The 18690-nt window shown below is 35.5% G+C and overlaps 1 protein-coding gene across 2 annotated transcripts in view; it reads left to right on the top strand.

The window, feature by feature from the left end:
• The first annotated feature begins 3005 nt into the window (after positions 1–3005).
• Positions 3006–18690, top strand: part of LOC123537036 (transcription factor Sox-5-like) — a 164471-nt gene continuing 148786 nt past the window's right edge. The window contains exons 1-2 of one of the 2 annotated variants that reach the window (XM_053528988.1): positions 3006–3082; positions 16181–16324. The gene's annotated coding sequence lies outside the window, so the exon portion shown is untranslated. Of the gene's footprint in view, positions 3083–8085; positions 8214–16180; positions 16325–18690 lie in introns of those variants that run through there. The other variant, XM_053528989.1, reaches the window with a different exon arrangement.

Raw genomic sequence — 18690 nt, 5'->3', positions numbered from 1 at the left:
TGAAATATCTAAGACCTAGGCCTTCTGCTTTATTTTTAGAAATTTTTTGAAGATTTTCCTATGTAAAATCAAGTGACCCCTGGGGTGGGGTCAATTTTGACCCCGGAGTCATGATTTGAACAACTTTAGTAGAGGTCCACTAGGCAATGCTACATGTCAAATATCTAAGGTCTAGGGCTTCTGGTTTTCGAGAAGAAGATTTTTTAAGATTTTTCTATGTAAAATCAAGTGACCCCTGGGGCGGGGGTCAATTTTGACCCCGGGGTCATGATTTGAACAAATTTGGTAGAGGTCCACTAGGCAATGCTTCACACCAAATATCTAAGCTCTAGGCTTCTGGTTTTTTAGAAGAAGATTTTTAAAGTTTTTCCTTTCGGTTGCCATGGCAACCAGAGTTCTGCATGGAATTCAATTCTTTGAACAATTTTTAGAGAAGACCATCCAAGGAACATCCCTGTGAAGTTTCATCAAAATTGGCCTGTTAGTTTAGGAGGAGATGTTGTTTAAAGGAAAGTGTGGACGGACGGACGGACGGACGCCGGACGGACGGACGGACGCCGGACGGTGAGTGATCACAATAGCTCACCCTGAGCACTTTGTGCTCTGGTGAGCTAATAAAAATGTGGAAACTCCCCAGTTCGCCAAAAGCGACAAAATTGAAAACGTGTTAGGTTTGATTTGATTGAGCCTTTTCATGGACGACAATGGACGTACATGCTACCGTCCACACCCTCTAACATTGTATTGAGCAGAACTCAAAATTTGCACTTGTTACAAGTTTCAAAAACAATAAAGTGACATCTACAGCCTCTGTAATTTACCTGCGTTTCAAGACTTTCATTTGTTTTGCAGTTTTCTTGCAAGAGCTACCAATGTAACAGTCAAAAGTAAGTTTAAAATAATGTTAACGCCAAATAACAATCTCCTCATGTGTGGGGGTTTATTTTCTAGTTATATTATCTGGCGTCATGTTACATTATTTCATAATCTGGGGAGGTAAAAAAATATTGTCACCTGCATGGTTGTACTGCTTACGTTTGTAGACAAAGCAATCTGACTACTTGATTTTCTAACCTAAGCGTAGCGTAGATATCATGATGTAGATCTAGCTCTACTTTAGTCAGATTGTAGACAAAGTTGATCATGTAGCACATCAATTGCAAATATAGGGAGCGCTTATATACCAAAACGATGGTTCTGTATCCGATTCCTACAGCAAACAGCAAATGTAGTGTGGATCATAGGAAAAAATTATCATATTTTGCAATGAGTTACCTCCCTTTGAAAAATATTCGCCATTTGTACTACGTTGGGTCTGCAGCGCGACTCTCAGTTACATGGGAGTAAATGATTAACCTTGATTATGTTAGCCGTTGTTGATGCTTTTGTCAAAATAAAGTCATTAATTCACTGTTATATCACTGCAGCAATTATATAGTAGATATAATTATGAATATTTTCCATTATAGGTGACGAAGAGTCTCGTGAGTTACCTCCCATCAGAGAAAATTCTTCTATACGCCGTAGTGATGGTCAAAGTTTCATACTACCTTTTTATCATATTTTTAGTTTTCATATACTGTGAAATCATGAATATTCGTGGGGCACTAATTTTCGTGGTTTAGTTAATCCACGAAATTTAATCTCAGTGAACAAGTAAAATTGCCATTCATTTTATGTTCAAAAGTTGGGCTAGACTTTAGAATCTGTCCGTAGCTATTCTCGTTATTTGGGCATTCTTTTATTTATCGATATGGTAGCATGGATATATTTTCCTCGCCAGGTTTAGAAAATGCGGGGGGTGTGGGGGGCAGCAGCCCCCCAATTATGAAATATACAAACTAAAAAAGCCTTACCTTTATTTAAACCATACAGGTACTGGACATTGCAAATTATGCAGATTTTACCTACGGACAGATTCTAAAAGTGCTCCAAAAGTTGAAATCCACGAATTCATATCCACACAAAATTGTCGTTTTTACTAAAATTACGAAGTTTCGTGCCCACGAAATTAAATGATTTTACAGTATCTTCTATTTGCACAAATTTGTAGGGGTGGTGTTAGAGGAATTGGCGAAGATGTAAGTTACTTTGATAGGGGCAAAAGAAACAAAATTAGGACTAAAACAAATAACTTTTGTTTGGTGATGGACTGTTGTTGCAGGGGTAAGGCAATGTGTGGATAAGGTAGGCCTGTGCTCAGTCCTTATATGAATTTTTTTATGGGGAATCCCCACCCCAACTCGCGTAACCCCTTTGCATGAAAGTGATATAACATTCATTTAGAGTCAAAGCTCAATTTTGCAATAACTATCATATCATATTTTGCGGAAATTAATTGGAAATGCAAGTTTGAAAAATTATTATTACCTACCTTCGTTTGGGTTGTGCAATGAAGACCGATTGGAAATAAATGAATTCAAAAGCTGCATGTAGTTTTAAAGTTTGCCTTTCGGTTCAGATTTTGGAAATTTCCAATGTAAACCAGATAGATCTGTTTCATTGAAATACAACAGGAAAAAAGCTTTGAATACTTTTATAATTGCAACAATTTACAAAATTACAAAATTTTATAAAAATCGATGAAACATGTTTCTAACAGTGTTCTAGGTCTATAAAATTTTTTTCATACTGTTTATAAATCTCTTTAAACCTGAAAGTGAAAAATGTCTTAACATGCTTAATGGCTTTTTTTCCCAAGATAACTCTTGAATGTTCATAAATATGTAGTATCAATATTATTCTCCCTTTGTTTTAGTTGGCATGGTTAAAAAAATTAAGCTGAAGAGGAGGGAATGGAGCATTTATTACAAAGATATCAGGTTGATTAGTTAGAAATAATGTAATTCAGTTTTAAAAAGTCTTCAGTTTGGCTGCCAAAAGAAACAGCCGTGAACATTAATCATTGATAATATCATAATGCTTGTACTTATATTTAACAGTAAGGTTTCATTACAGTGATTGTATTTCAAGAACTTAATGCACATTTGTAAATGCATTTCCAACTTCAGGTGAGGACTTCTACAAGAGTTGAGGCAGGAAGAATAACAATGGCAGGCAGACAAAAAAAAGCAGAAGTATGGTAAAATTATAGTATTAGAAAATTTGAATATAATACAAAATACAAAAGAAACTTTTTTTTTAATTGTTACACTTCAGTTTATACTTTAGAATATACATCTCTAGAAAGATCTTCACCAAATTTGGTCTGTAGCATCCTTACATGGATCTCTCTCAGATTTGTTTAAATAGTACAACAACACTCCTTTTTTAGAGGGCCGTCAGAGCTAAAAATAGAAAGAAAAAACATTTAAATGACTTCTGTTCATGAACAATTTCATTGTTATTACAAAATACAAGAAGTACCTGTTAGTAGAAACTATAATTATTTTAAAATACTAGACCTATTTAGTTTGAATGATAATGCATTCATCATACAATTTTGAAATTGAACAAGTTATAAATCTTACATTTTTTCCTGATTTTTCGACGTTGTACAAATGTAATTTTAAACGCTTTTTGATTTTATTTATCTTCATATAAATATTATCTAATATCATTTGCATGTATCAAGGGTGTATTCAGAAGCATTTATACAAATAAATAACTTAATACAATTTGAAATTGGTTGTATTTAGTGGTAGATAGGCGTAAAAAGTCTAAATTTTTTATATCAATATTTATCTAAAATATATCTGTTTGATGAGCCATTCCTAAGTAATATAATTTGATTTATGCTTCTTACTTGTTTGTTTTTTTTTCTCTGTTTTTTTTTTCTGCATACAAACACTAATAGGAAATTAGCAAAAACTAGCTCTTGTACTTAAGACCTATAAAATATATTGATTATTGATCATTTTTATTATGTCTCTCTTTTTATTTTGTCTCCCTACAAATGAGGAAATACATAAATTTTGTCTTGCTTGTCTCTGTCTGTTTGTCCTTATGTCACAAAAGTCTACTATTCTGAAATTACTAGTTAGATTTCAATCAAATTTTGTATAAAGGTTCAGTACCAAGGTATTTTCCGTTTTAATTAGTCTTGATAGTGTTAATTTGAATAAAACTTTTCTAGACTGCTTCTCCACTACTACTTATGGGATTTCAAAGAAATTAGAGAAGAATGATCAAAACCAAATAAAATCTATACGAAGACCCTTTGAAACAATAAAAACATCCACGCTTAGCTACAACTTATTGCATATATAAAAATGGAATAGACTCCATAATTCCAAATGATCAGAAAATATAACAAAGCAAGTGCTGGGAGACAAGTCTTGTATTGCATATTCTCAAGGCTTACAGTTGAATAATTTTTAGCTCGACTATTCGAAGAATATAGCTATTATACTCACCCTGGCGTCGGCATCACACCTTGGTTAAGTTTTTGCATGCAAGTACATACAGCTATCATTTAAAGGCATATAGCTTTGAAACTGATTTATTCTTTTTCTAGTCAATTACCAACCTCACTGGGTCAAGTTCCATAACTCTAACATGTATTTTGAGCAAATTATGCCCCCTTTTGGACTTAGAAAATTCTGGTTAAAGTTTTACATGCAAGTTACTATCTCCAAAACTACTACAGATATTAAATTGAAACTTCACATGTGTCTTTGGGGTTATAAAACTAGTTGATAACACCAAGTCCCATAACTCTGACATGTATTTTGGGCAAATTATGCCCCCTTTCGACTTAGAAAATCCTGGTTAAAGTTTTGCGTGCAAGTACATACAGCTATTACCAAAAGGCATATAGCTTTGAAACTTATTTATTCTTTTTCTAGATCAATTACCTACCTCACTGGGTCAAGTTCCATAACTCTGACATGTATTTTGGCCAAATTATGCCCCCTTTTGGACTTAGAAAATTCTGGTTAAAGTTTTGCGTGCAAGTACATACAGCTATTACTTAAAGGCATATAGATTTGAAACTTATTTTTTCTTTTTCTACATCAATTACCTACCTCACTGGGTCAAGTCCCATAACTCTGTCATGTATTTTGGGCAAATTATGCCCCATTTTGGACTTAGAAAATCCTGGTTAAAGTTTTACATGCAAGTAACTATCTCCAAAACTACTACAGATATTAAATTGAAACTTCACATGTGTCTTCGGGGTTATAAAACTAGTTGATAGCACCAAGTCCCATAACTCTGACATGTATTTTGGGCAAATTATGCCCCCTTTTGGACTTGGAAAATCCTGGTTAAAGTTTTGCGTGCAAGTACATACAGCTATTACCAAAAGGCATATAGCTTTGAAACTTATTTATTCTTTTTCTAGGTCAATTACCAATCTCACTGGGTCAAGTTCCATAACTCTTAACATGTATTTTGAGCAAATTATGCCCCCTTTTGGACTTAGAAAATTCTGGTTAAAGTTTTACATGCAAGTTACTATCCCCAAAACTAATGCAGATATTGAATTGAAACTTAACATGTTTCTTCGGGGTTATAAAACTAGTTGATAGCATCTCAAGTCCCATAACTCTGATATGTATTTTGGTCAAATTATGTCCCCTTTCGAACTTAAAACTCATTTGATATTTAACATTTTGGGTAATAATTTCCTGCTTCTGTGACAATATTTCGAATAGTCGAGCTTGGCTGTCTTACGGACAGCTCTTGTTAAGTTAAGTGTTTTCTCACATACATGTACATATGACAGTGTACAATATTATCTCACATACATGTACATATGAAACTGTACAGAATATTTTTACAAGCTCAAATCAAACTTATGGCATTATCTCACATGAACAAGGGGAATAGTTAAGGTGGCTGACTTTGAATCACTTGCCCCTCACTGATGTGGGTTCAAGCCTGGCTTGTAGAATTCTTTACTTGACAAAGCTATCCAGTTGGCTTACGGAAGGTCACTTGTTCTACCCAGGTGCCTGCCTGTTATCGGAGGGGCTCCTGGGGTCTTCCTCCACCATCAAAAGCTGGAATGTCACCATGTGCCCGATAATTGTGTAAGGGTGATGTTAAATGCAGCAAAAAAAAGCAACATAACATGAACATAAAACTGGACAGTATTATCTCACATACATTCAAGTATAAAACTGTACAGAGTTATCTCACATACATGCTCATTTGGACTGTACATTATTATCTCACATACACATATTAAACTGTACAGTATCACCTCACATACATGCATGATGTAAACTGTACAGTATTATCTCCTATACATGCAATCTTGATCTCACATAATCATATGTACATATAATTATACTGTACAGTATTATCTCCTATACATGCAATCTTGATCTCACATAATCATATGTACATATACTGTACAGTATTATCTCACATTAAATGATATTCTAGTATGGCTAACAATGCTTTAATCATCACAATGATGTTATGTTGACGTCACGTCAATGTGATATTTAGCGCCATGTACGCATCAAGAAATAGCGCTTTTAATTTTCATGAAATATTTTACTTAATAACATGTTTGAAACGAAATGTCACATTGCACAAATTTTTTGATCAATTTATACACATACTGAATTAGTTATTAGCTTTGCTGAATAATTCGCAATAATTTTCGCTCGAACTGAATTCTGCCGTAAGACGTATTACCGTTTCCGGTCCTGGCGTGTTTTAACAAATACCTACTACTGGCGCCATGCTTGTGCGAAGAAACAGTTCCATCATATTTGATGTACATTTTACAATAAAGAACATATTAGAATCGAAATAATTTATAGCAAAAGAGTGCTTTATCACTATTTATATACTCAGGCAGTTTTACGTCGTCCGAAATAATTTCACTTGGGCTGTGTCCTCATGAAATTATTACGCCCATCGTGTATAAATAGTGATAAAGCACTGTTTTGCTATAAATTATTTCTTAAATCAAATGATATATGAACAGGTAAAAGTCACTGTATTATCTTTCATGACTGCAAATATAAAGCTGTTCAGCATTTATAAATCTTAACAGTGCTATATTATGTATGCACATATAACTATATTATATCTCATACATGCATGGCATAAATAAAGCTGTTTGTATTACATCATAAATGTACACATGTGAATAGTTAAAATATTCCTTCATATTCATACATGGATGTAGCATGACATGTATTTCTTAGACATTCTCATATAATTATCATAGGCATTATTTCACAGTCATACACATTATTTATAGCATTATCTCATGCAGACAGAGATACAACTATAATTTTTTATCACATTATCTCACAGACCTACATATAATAATTTATGGCAACATCTCGCACTGATATACACATTTAGTAATTTATGTCATTATCTCACGACATAGACATTTAATCAATTATGGCATTATCTCACAGACGTACACATATCATTTCACAAAAATACACATATAACCATTTATGGCAATATCTTACTTTGACTTACACATATAATCATTTATGACTTACTCATAATAATCATTATAGACATATACATATAATCTTTTATGGCATTATCTCACAGACATACTCATGTAATCATTACAGACATTCACATGTAAACATTTATGACATTTTCTCACAGACACACATATACTGTATATGTTCATTTATGGCAATATCTCACGCAGACGTGCTCATATAATTTTTTTGCGATGTCACATCCACAGTAACATTTTAACATTTTTTTGAAGTGTTTCCTCACAGATATTTACCTGCGATTTTAAGATCAGTTTGAAAAATACTATCTTGTCTCAAATAAGATTTTGCTAAAACCGAAATTCCTAAAGTGGTCTTTGTCACCATATTTTTGATAAGACATCTGAAATCTGGGCTACAATTAAGTCTATTGTTGAAGTTAACAAATCTGGGGGTATTGTTTACCTTAACGTTTATAGAGACTGATATTAAGAAATGGGTCTAACAACGAAATGCCATTTCAACCATGGTGATGTTGGTCGGGCTTTTATCTTAAATGTATTGTTAAAACTTATGTTTACTTTTCAAGAGTCGCGATTCAATACTTAAAATCTTTTGTTTTGCTAAAGATAATCGTACAAAGGGCCATGTTTAGTTTTGTGATATCAGTTACGTTAATGCCATTGTGTAGTATTTATTAAAAGTGTTTGTTATAAAACGAGATATGAAATGATTTTAATTCTGGCATCGGGCTCGTTTTGAGAATGACATGTAAATCCAATTTTTAGTTTTTAAGCCAATTATTTGAGCACCGCAGGATTATCTACTCAAGATCGTGTCGTATGTACTTCTTTTTTTTGATTTACTTGTGGAATTTAAAGAAAAGAGTGCATTTTTTTAGATTATTTTAAAATGTGTTTGTCACAGGTTACAGGCAGCAATCTGTTTTAATGTTGTTTTTAATGCAGGAATTTATTAAAATCTTAGATAGAAAAGAAATGAGAAGAGAACAAATGTTAGGTTATAGATGCATTTAGTTCATTGTAAATTAAGTTCTTTTCTGTTACGTTTAGAAATTAGTCAGTACAACACAACCTTAGTGTCATAATTTTAGGTAAAAAAATCTCTTATCATATTGTTGGCATGGGATTATAGATTTTCATCAGTCCGTTCATATGTCTATGTAAGCAGGCATCCATCTTAAAAGAGAAGAAATTTAATGGGCCATATTCTTTTGGTTACAAATCTTTTATTTTTGTACCCCTAGATACAAAGTATATGGGGACTATATTTGAAGTCACATGTTGCTTGGTCCATAATTATGTCTATCCTTCCATTTTATCTGCTTCGAAATTTTTCATAAAACTACTTAACTAGCATCAGTTGTTATCCTCATCAAGGCAACATGCAGAGTGCACAACTCAAGTCACTAAGTGTAAAGTCAAGGTCACATTTGGAGGTCAAAGGTCAAGTAGCTCTAATTCTTTCCTACTCTGTATTGTCTAAACGGCTTGGAAGAGTTTATCAAAACTAACATCAATCGTATACCTCACCGAGACAATGTGCAGAGTGTACAAGTCAGGTCACTAGGTTCAAGGTGAAGATCACACTTGGAATTCAGTGGTCAAATAGCTTAAGTTTGTGTTCACTTCATGTCTTCTAAACCGCTTGGAAGATTTTCATAAAACTAACATCATTTGTTTACCTCATTAAGATGTCATTCAGTTCGCGTAATCCAGGTAAATAGGTTTACGGTCAAGGTCACACTTAGTTGTCAAAAATCTAATAGCTTCAATTTGTGTCGGCTCCATATCTTCTTAACCATTGGAAGGATCTTCACAAAATTATCATCATTTGTTAACCTTATCAAGACAACTTGCAAAGTATACAACCCAGGTAACAATGTCCAAGGTTAAGGTCACACTTGAAGGTCCAAGGTCATATCACAACAGTTTACTTTCCTTATATCAAAGCGGCATGTTGGGTGTTAATTTCCTTTAGTGATAGCTCTAGTTTTCAGTATACTTTATATATTGACAGCTTGTTTGGAAAGGATGTTTGTTAAGTGAACACATTTTAGGGTTTATTTTAAAGTTTTATTTTTGCCACTTGGAAGTGTTTATGTGAAGAATTTGTAATCTTTACATTGTTGTATTGTCACCATGCCATTTATATCTGTAAAAAGGCACAACTTAAAAAGCAACATTGCTTTGATTGTGTTCTATGCTTCCAAAGGATCTTCTTATAGACTTCATGCTAGAATGCACGGGAAGGTTATGAATATATAAATGCATGCATTGCATTTTAATTGGTATTCTAGGGTATTATATAACATACCATTTATTATAAGTTTTAGTGACTTTGTCTGTCATTTTTTAAGGCGGTGTCTGTAATTATTTTAAGGCGATAAATACTTTCTCACATTTGTATTTACAGAACTGTGTGAAGATTTTGAAGTTACCTGGTATAAGCTGATAAAATTCATATTTCATAAGTGATTAAACATTTCATTAGCAATCATGAATTATTGAGGAAACAAATTTACACCATCAAGAAGCTGTTTTAAGTGAAATAAAGAAAGTTTAATACCAAAGGCCTTAGATCAAAGTAAAGTGGGTGCTTAAACTTCAAAAAAACTAAACTATTATGCAAAATGCATTAGAGATTTATTGTTCGAGAAGTCTGATGAAAATAAGAATTTATATTAATTCTTTGCAATGCTTAAGGCCAGTGGTGTCTTGTGCCAAAAATAAAAAAGACCAGGGCTGTAGACACTGACTTCACGAATGGCAGAATTCAATTTCCCATTAGTTTGTTTATAGTATAGCTAGATGAAATTTTGCCGAGATATCTTAAGCTGATAAGTGCAGATTCATACAAATTTTCATTTAAGTCTGTAATAGTTTAACAGTGACAGAGCACAAATTTTGGCACTCAGCATTAAGGGGATAGTGCTAGGACTGGTCAGCCCGGTGTCAGTATAATGTGACTGGGTGGGGTATCATGCCATGTGTCTACGGCCTGATATTCCAGTGAGGCAGCACTATAAAGTTGGGCATTGTGCTCATTGCTACAAGTAGACACCGTCGTTCATATGACTGAAAAATTGTTGAGAAAGATGTTAAACCCGAACACGCACGCACGCACACACACACACACACATTTTGCATTTTGAAGCCTTAATTTTACATTGTAGACTTTATTGATGTGCATGTTGTTTATGCCCCCACTTTTTGGGGGGGAGGGCATATAGATTTGCTCTTGTCCATCCGTCCTTCTGAGAATGTTGTGTCGCACCTAGCTCCAAAAGTATTTGACGTAGAATCACAAAACTTTACACGAATGTTGGTCAGCATGTGTAGTTGTGCACCTGGGGTTTCGCGTCTGGATTCATTCAGTCATGTAGAAATTACGGCCCCTGACTTTGTAAAAATTGGTCATTTTAGTGTTGTGTTGCGCCTAGCTCCAAAAGTATATGACATAGAGTCACAAAACTTTACAGGAATGTTGGTCAGCATGTGTAGTTGTGCACCTGGGGTTTCGCATCCGGATTCATCCAGTCATGTAGGAGTTATGGCCCCTGACTTAGTAAAAAATTGTCATTTTAATGTTGTGTCGCACCTAGCTCCAAAAGTATTTGACGTAGAGTCACAAAACTTTACAGGAATGTTGGTCAGCATGTGCAGTTGTGCACCTGGGGTTTCGCATCTGGATTCATTCAGTCATGTAGGAGTTATAGCCCCTGACTTAGTTAAAAATTGGTCTTTTTAATGTTGTGTCGTGCGTAGCTCCAAAAGTATTTGACCTAGAGTCACCAAAGTTTACAGGAATGTTGGTCAGCATGTGCAGTTGTGCACCTGGGGTTTTGCGTCCAGATTCATTCAGTCGTGTAGGAGTTATGGCCCCCTGACTTAGTTAAAAATTGGTCATTTTAATGTTGTGTTGCGTGTAGCTCCAAAAGTATTTGACCTAGAGTCACCAAAGTTTACAGGAATGTTGGTCAGCATGTGCAGTTGTGCACCTGGGGTTTTGCGTCCGGATTCATTCAGTATTGTAGGAGTTACGGCCCCTGACCTGGGAAAAAATTGTCATTTTAATGTCATGTAGTGGGGGCATCTGTGTCCCATGGACACATTTCTAGTTTATGCAGTTGTTAGAATTTTTATGCCCCCACTTTGGGGGGGGGGGCATATAGATTTGCTCTTGTCCGTCCGTCCTTCCGTCCGTCCGTCTGTCCGTCCGTCCTTCCGAAAATGTTGTGTCGCGCGTAGCTCTGAAAGTATTTGACGTAGAGTCACAAAACTTTACAGGAATGTTGGTCAGCATGTGTAGTTGTGCACCTGGGGTTTCGCGTCCGGATTCATTCAGTCGTGTAGAAGTTATGGCCCATGACTTTGTAAAAATTGGTCATTTTAATGTTGTGTCGTGCCTAGCTCCAAAAATATATGACCTAGAGTCACAAAACTTTACAGGCATGTTGGTCAGCATGTGTAGTTGTGCACCTGGGGTTTTGCGTCCGGATTAATCCAGACATGTAGGAGTTATGGCCCCTGACTTAGTAAAAAATTGGTCATTTTAATGTTGTGTCGCGCATAGCTCCAAAAGTATTTGACCTAGAATCACCAAAGTTTACAGGAATGTTGGTCAGCATGTGTAGTTGTGCACCTGGGGTTTCGCGTCCGGATTCATTCAGTCATGTAGCAGTTATGGCCCCTGACTTTGTAAAAATTGGTCATTTTAATGTTGTGTCGTGCCTAGCTCCAAAAGTATATGACCTAGAGTCACAAAACTTTACAGGCATGTTGGTCAGCATGTGTAGTTGTGCACCTGGGGTTTCGCGTCCGGATTCATCCAGTCATGTAGGAGTTATGGCCCCTGACTTAGTAAAAAATTGGTCATTTTAATGTTGTGTCGTGCATAGCCCCAAAAGTATTTGACCTAGAATCACCAAAGTTTACAGGAATGTTGGTCAGCATGTGTAGTTGTACACCTGGGGTTTCGCATCCGGATTCATTCAGTATTGTAGGAGTTCTGGCCCCTGACTAATGTCATGTAATGGGGGCATCTGTGTCCCATGGACACATTTCTAGTTTTCTCTGCAAAAATTCTCTGAAAAAGGCTTCAAACTTCATTTTACTAGTTGAATATCGCATTTCATATTTGATATAATTAACAATGACACAGTTGTGGTTTTTCATCAGTTGTGTGAATAACGATATTTCACAGGGTGACCAGTTCCTAAATCAGTGTCTTTATAGAAATAATTCATGTGGTGTCAAACATTTGACCAAGATATTATAATATTATAATCATAATTATACATGTCTTATAAGCAACCCCCAACCTCCCAAACAAATTCTATGCAAAAGTTAAAGACTTGACAAAACACTGGGATGTTTTGAGTGTGAGCTTTCGGTAGCTCTCTGTCCGATGATTTTAGGTATTCAAGCCACTGGGTATCTGTTTGTCTCTACTAACCCTTATCATGCTGGACACGATTGATCCTGCAAATTGCTACCAGTGTAGATCATGATCAGCCTGCAATTCATGATCTGCACTGTTCGCCATTTAGTCAGTATCATTTTGGTAATCACCCCTTTTAACAGTTAATGGTACTGTCTAAATTGAAAGATGGACAAGTTCATTATAGAAATTTAGCAGGATAAGGGTTAAAGTACATAGTACAAAAACGTGAAACTGGAAGTTTATGTCCCCATCTATGACGCAGGATTATCTTGATTGTCAAAAAACTCGAGTTCATTACAATTGAGCATATGCTTTTATCTTTCTATTGAAATTTAAGGAAGTTGAAATTGAAAAAGGGAAGAAAATGGCATAAATGTGGTAGTTTTCAACAGTCTTGTTTTAGATTTTATTGCAAATTTATAAGATAACATCTTACAACTGAAGTTGCTTGGACTGAATGTAGTTGGCTGCTAATACCGTTGTAGTGGTAAGGAATTTTAGATTGTAGTCAAGTTCTGTCCCTGCTGGTTCCTGGACCTCTTGCTAATATTGTTGTAATGGTAAGGAATATTAGGGATTGTGGTCAAGTTCTGGCCTTGCTGGTTCCTGGACCTCTTGCTAATATTGTTGTAATGGTAAGGAATATTGGGGATTGTGGTCAAGTTCTGTCCCTGCTGGTTCCTGGACCTCTTTGCTAATACCATTGTAATGGTAAGGGATTGCGGTCAAGTTCTGTCCTTGCTGGTTCCTGGACCTCTTGCTAATACCATTGTAATGGTAAGGAATTTAGGGATTGTGGTCAAGTTCTGTCCTTGCTGGTTCCTGGACCTCTTGCTAATACCATTGTAATGGTAAGGGATTTAGGGATTGTGGTCAAGTTCTGTCCTTGCTGGTTCCTGGACCTCTTGCTAATACCATTGTAATGGTAAGGAATTTAGGGATTGTGGTCCAATTCTGTCCCTGCTGGTTCCTAGACTTCTTGCTAATACCATTGTATTGGTAAGTAATTTTAGGGATTGTGGTCAAATTCTATCTGTACTGAAAACCAAATATATTGTGCTGTTGCCTGGCCTTATGTGAACAAAATATTTTCTGGCACAGTCGAGTTTGGTTTGATAATGAAACTTGTCATTAATATCTAAATAACATGGTACAGTAGAAACTATTTCTTAGTGTAGTCATAGCGATATTGCAGAGTGCTGTGGTTTTAGAGAGTGCCATAGGCCCAGCACCTCTGTCTTCAACTCTCAAGGTTTCTGTTGGGGTTACCTCACCCTTAGTTCAGAGCTCATACTCTACCATGGGAACACAGGGACTATTTGTCCCATAGCTGGGGGTCTGTTCGTAGGCATCAGAGCGTGTCCACATACCAGTGGGCCTGGCATGCCACATGTCTTGGGGCAGACCTCCTCTGCAGTTCTGCCTGAGGCTGCAAGGTGTTCAGTTACTGTGTGGCGCCATCTGGGTGGCACTGCAAAAGGGCTTGTCTGCAGAGAGGCTATGTACTGGCAGGAAGGACTTACGCACTTGGCTTCTTTTTCACCAGATGGCTAGTATCGGCGGAAGGTGACAAGCACACATCACACAGCACACTTGATGCATCAACAGACCAATGCCACACTATTTCTAAGTGACTATTTAGTACTGACAGTCAGTCTCAGCTGGAATTTAATATTGAAGTTCTAGTAAAATTTGCTGTCAAAGTTTCAATATCAAACTTGGCTAAATTTTATGAACAAGAGACCAGACGTCAAATGGCCCCTGAAACACTGTGTCTGATTTCTATAACATTTGATATTTTTGAATAGGATTTTGATGTTTGTTAGATTTCAGGTTTTATGGCATTGTTCAACCATATTTGAGCCACGCCATGAGAAAACCAACATAGTGAGTTTTGCAACCTGCATGGATCCAGACCAGCCTGCGCAGTCTGGTCAGGATCCATGCTGTTTGCTAACAGTTTCTTTAATTGCAATAGACTTTGAAAGCGAACAGCATGGATCCTGACCAGACTGCGCAGATGCGCGCAGTCTGGTCAGGATACAGCCTGCACAGTCTGGTCAGGATCCATGCTGTTTGCTAACAGTTTCTTTAATTGCAATAGACTTTGAAAGCGAACAGCATGGATCCTGACCAGATTGCGCAGATGCGCGCAGTCTGGTCAGGATCCATTCTGCGCAGGCTGGTCTGGATCCATGCTGGTCGCAAACCCACTATGTTGGTTTTCTCATGGCGCAGCTCATTTCTATTTTGTCATGACTGCCCTGTCCTGGATTCTTTACCCAAACTGGTATGATCTCTGCCAATAACTGACAACTTCTCTGCTTTAATCGGAGGCGGAAGATGAATGACTTCAAACATAGTGTCATTTTTTCAAATAATTCTGGTCAATATATGCCTTATCTGGATTAAACTGGCAACTTTTAATTCATATATACCTTTGTAACTTAAATTAAAAAGTTGTTAGAAGAAAAAATATTTTTGGATGTTAATTTAAAGATGACCCGACTCTGAGTGGCTTTGCTTTTGAATATATTTTCATTATTAAACATGCCTTATTTCATCTAACATCACAGAATGTTGTATACGGTTAACAGTATGAAAATATCACATTTTCATATTTTGAAGACATGGGGCTATTTTGAGTGGCAGAAGCATATTAAAGTTTAACCTTTATGTATGAAAAGATATCTTGAAAATGTTATTTGTATGCTAATCAGTCTCCGTGCAGTGAATCCTAAATATTGTAATTTTTACGATTAACAATACCGGCGCAACAAGTATCCTTTTAATAATAACAAAAAAATAGATTTAATAACAAAAATCAATTCATCTTTTGTGGAACCTCCCGTTTGGTGAAATGTATAAGTTTTAATGCTATTGTATTCAATTATTGAATGTGAAATTTGTTATAATTCACCTTTACGTTTTATTATAAGTTATAGAGACGAAGTTAATTGAAAGTATTTGTGCTGTCTTTCCGTCAGACGAACAATTTTTGAATGATAATTATATTTATCTCAATCAATATTCCGATGTTGTGCGAATAAAATAATATTTTATTGTAGTGGGTGAGAAAATTGCTAATACTTGCGACGCTCTATTTTACGTGCCAACAAGATACTTACGGTTTAAATAGGCTAAAATAGGCTAACAAATTATAATACGAAGAAAAAAGTACAAGGCTCGGCATCCATGCACGATTTGAAGACGCTGTTGTTATTATTATGTATAGATGCTATCGCATTTTCTTCATATACCCGTAACAACGTATTATGGCCTGTTAATGTTCGGTAAACCTCAATAAAAGTGAAATATTTGTTATTGTTGTATTTTAATAGGGTACAGAAGGAGATGCGGAGAAGCCCCCGTTTCAGTCTGTGGTGATACATTTGATTGGATACTAGAAAAAATAATACAAGTCCATCGAGGCAGTATCTTTGAGGCTTTGATGTAGCTTTGGCAGTGCAGTGAAAGGGAATAAGGTAGGAGTTAATTATGTATTTTTATTTTCAAAAAATGGAGAGAAAAATTAGTTGAAAGGAAAAATTTGGAAGATAGCAACTTGCTTGATGAATATTGGAATCAAATTGCATAGGGGATTAAAAAGTGAAGTCACATTATAGACGTTTTCAGTTGCTTCTGTCTTTGTTACTTCTTAAAGTTCTTGATATGCAACCTAGAAGGTTTGTAAGTAGAAAAAAGTCCGTAATGACAAAATATTGTTGATTTGACAGTAGATCTGAAATATCCATTGTTAAACAAATAATCACTGATCACAATATGTGGATAAAAACATTGTACAAATAAATTAGGAAAACATTTACATGTAGTTGAATGGATAAATATAAACATTTAAAAAAACACACCTGCACTATTTGTACTGACAGTGATCTTTCAGTAAATAAACTGAAAATATTTTCTGAAATATGGTGCACTCTTGTTAAATTCGCATATTGATTCTGCCTTTGCGACCATTGTAGAACATGATCAGCCTGCACATCCATGCAGTCTGATCAAGATCTGCACTATTCGCCATTCAGTCAGTTTATTTTCCTTTTAACAATTAATGGTACTGTCCATCTTTCAATTGAAAGATGGACAAGTTCATTATAAGAATTTAGCAGGGTAAGGGTTAAACATGTTTATATTAATTAAACTGCTTGACTGCTGCATTTTGCACAATGATTAGTAATTGTTTTGGTATCAAAAGGCTAACTTTCAAAAGGTTAACTATAGACAAAGGTTTATTGAAATATAACTGACATATTTGTATCCTAAAACACTGATGCTAGAAATAATCAGCCTAACCATCTAAATATTTTACCTTCAGCCAGCTGGCAGCAAGTGATTCTGCCTTTGCGACCAGTGCAGACCAGTCCGTGCAGGCTAATCATGGTCTGCACTGTTTGCTTTTCAGTCAGTAAATTTGCAGTGAACACCCGTCCGAATAATAAATGGTATTTCCCAAATCGAATGATGGACCAGTCCATTTTAGAAATTTAGCAGAGTAAAGGTTAACCACCATTATCATTATTTTACTGTCTAAGATTCATCATCATTTTCATCATCATCATCAGCAGCAGCATTTTGATAGGTTGTAAGTGTATAAAAATTATGTAGTACTTACAAACTTATAATTAATTCTAGGGCAACAATTGTTTATTGTTATCACACTAGTTACCAAAAACCAGGTAATAGCTGGTAACTATGGACAGATCCAGGAATTTGTGATAGAAGGGGCAGGTTTGGGACCCCTTTGAAAACTTTAAGCAGATACACCTCAGCTTGTTCCCAGGCCAGTTTTTGAGCAATAATGGCGAGCTGATTTAAATTTCCAAAAACAGGCATTACAGGGATGAGCTTTTCCAAGTAATACTGATATTATTAGTACATATATAATACAAGTTTTAAGTGAAGTGGCAATGAGTAAAACAATCTGTCAAAATAAATAAGACTTCCATTTTATGGTTGCAGTAAATGTATCTTTTACAATTTAGTGGAGGTACGTGCAGGGTTTGCCCCCCCCCCCCCCCCCCACCTCTCTGAGGACTTTTATGGTAACTGTTGATCTTATTAAGAAAAAACTTTAGTTTTGCAATTATATGGTAAAATCATGATGGTTATCCTCCTTCAGTTTCAGTAAATTTCGGATTTTTCATCAATGTCATTAAAACCATTGTCGTCTATCGAGATATTCTACTGTGAGGGGAGGAATATTCTCATTGGTTGTTGAATCTTCTTCGTTTTCTTCTTGAGTGGTTTAACACCTCCCAAAGTTGATGAGACCTGCATTTTATAACTTAGAATAGAGGAATGCTTAATCTTGTGAAGGAGTTTCAATTGAAATTGTTTCTTCACTGTCGAAAAAATAACACATAAAAAGAAATTTCAATTTCTTTGGAAAGAATAAAAAATTCATAACCAAGGTGCCATTCTATAGTATGTGGCAAATCAAGCAGAAGTTTATAGGCTATCCAATCTATTTTAATACCCAGTTACAATCGAGTGACTTTTCAAAGGATTAATTCAAAATTAACTGCCAATCAGTCTATAAATCTTAATATAGCAGGGAAGTTGATGCATCACTGAAGTTTTGACAGCTATTGTTGTGGCGAAGAGTTGCGGCATCTGTGCCGTGAAAGGTTAAAAACCTTACATATATTTTATCTGTTGTAGTTTTATATGTATCGGCTTGTTTACAGTCAGACCTGTTGATTCAAGACCATCTTTCGGAAATTTAAAAAAGTGGTCTTTTTTTAACAGGTGATCTCTTATTACCAATGAAATCTGTACAATTTGTAGGTAAATGGGATGAAACAAGGATGACCATTCAAGGCAGGGCTTTTAT

This window comes from Mercenaria mercenaria, chromosome 17 (assembly GCF_021730395.1).
Source record: "Mercenaria mercenaria strain notata chromosome 17, MADL_Memer_1, whole genome shotgun sequence".
NCBI classification, from domain to species: Eukaryota; Metazoa; Mollusca; class Bivalvia; order Venerida; family Veneridae; genus Mercenaria; species Mercenaria mercenaria.
This window is presented reverse-complemented; position numbering and strand designations above follow the sequence as displayed.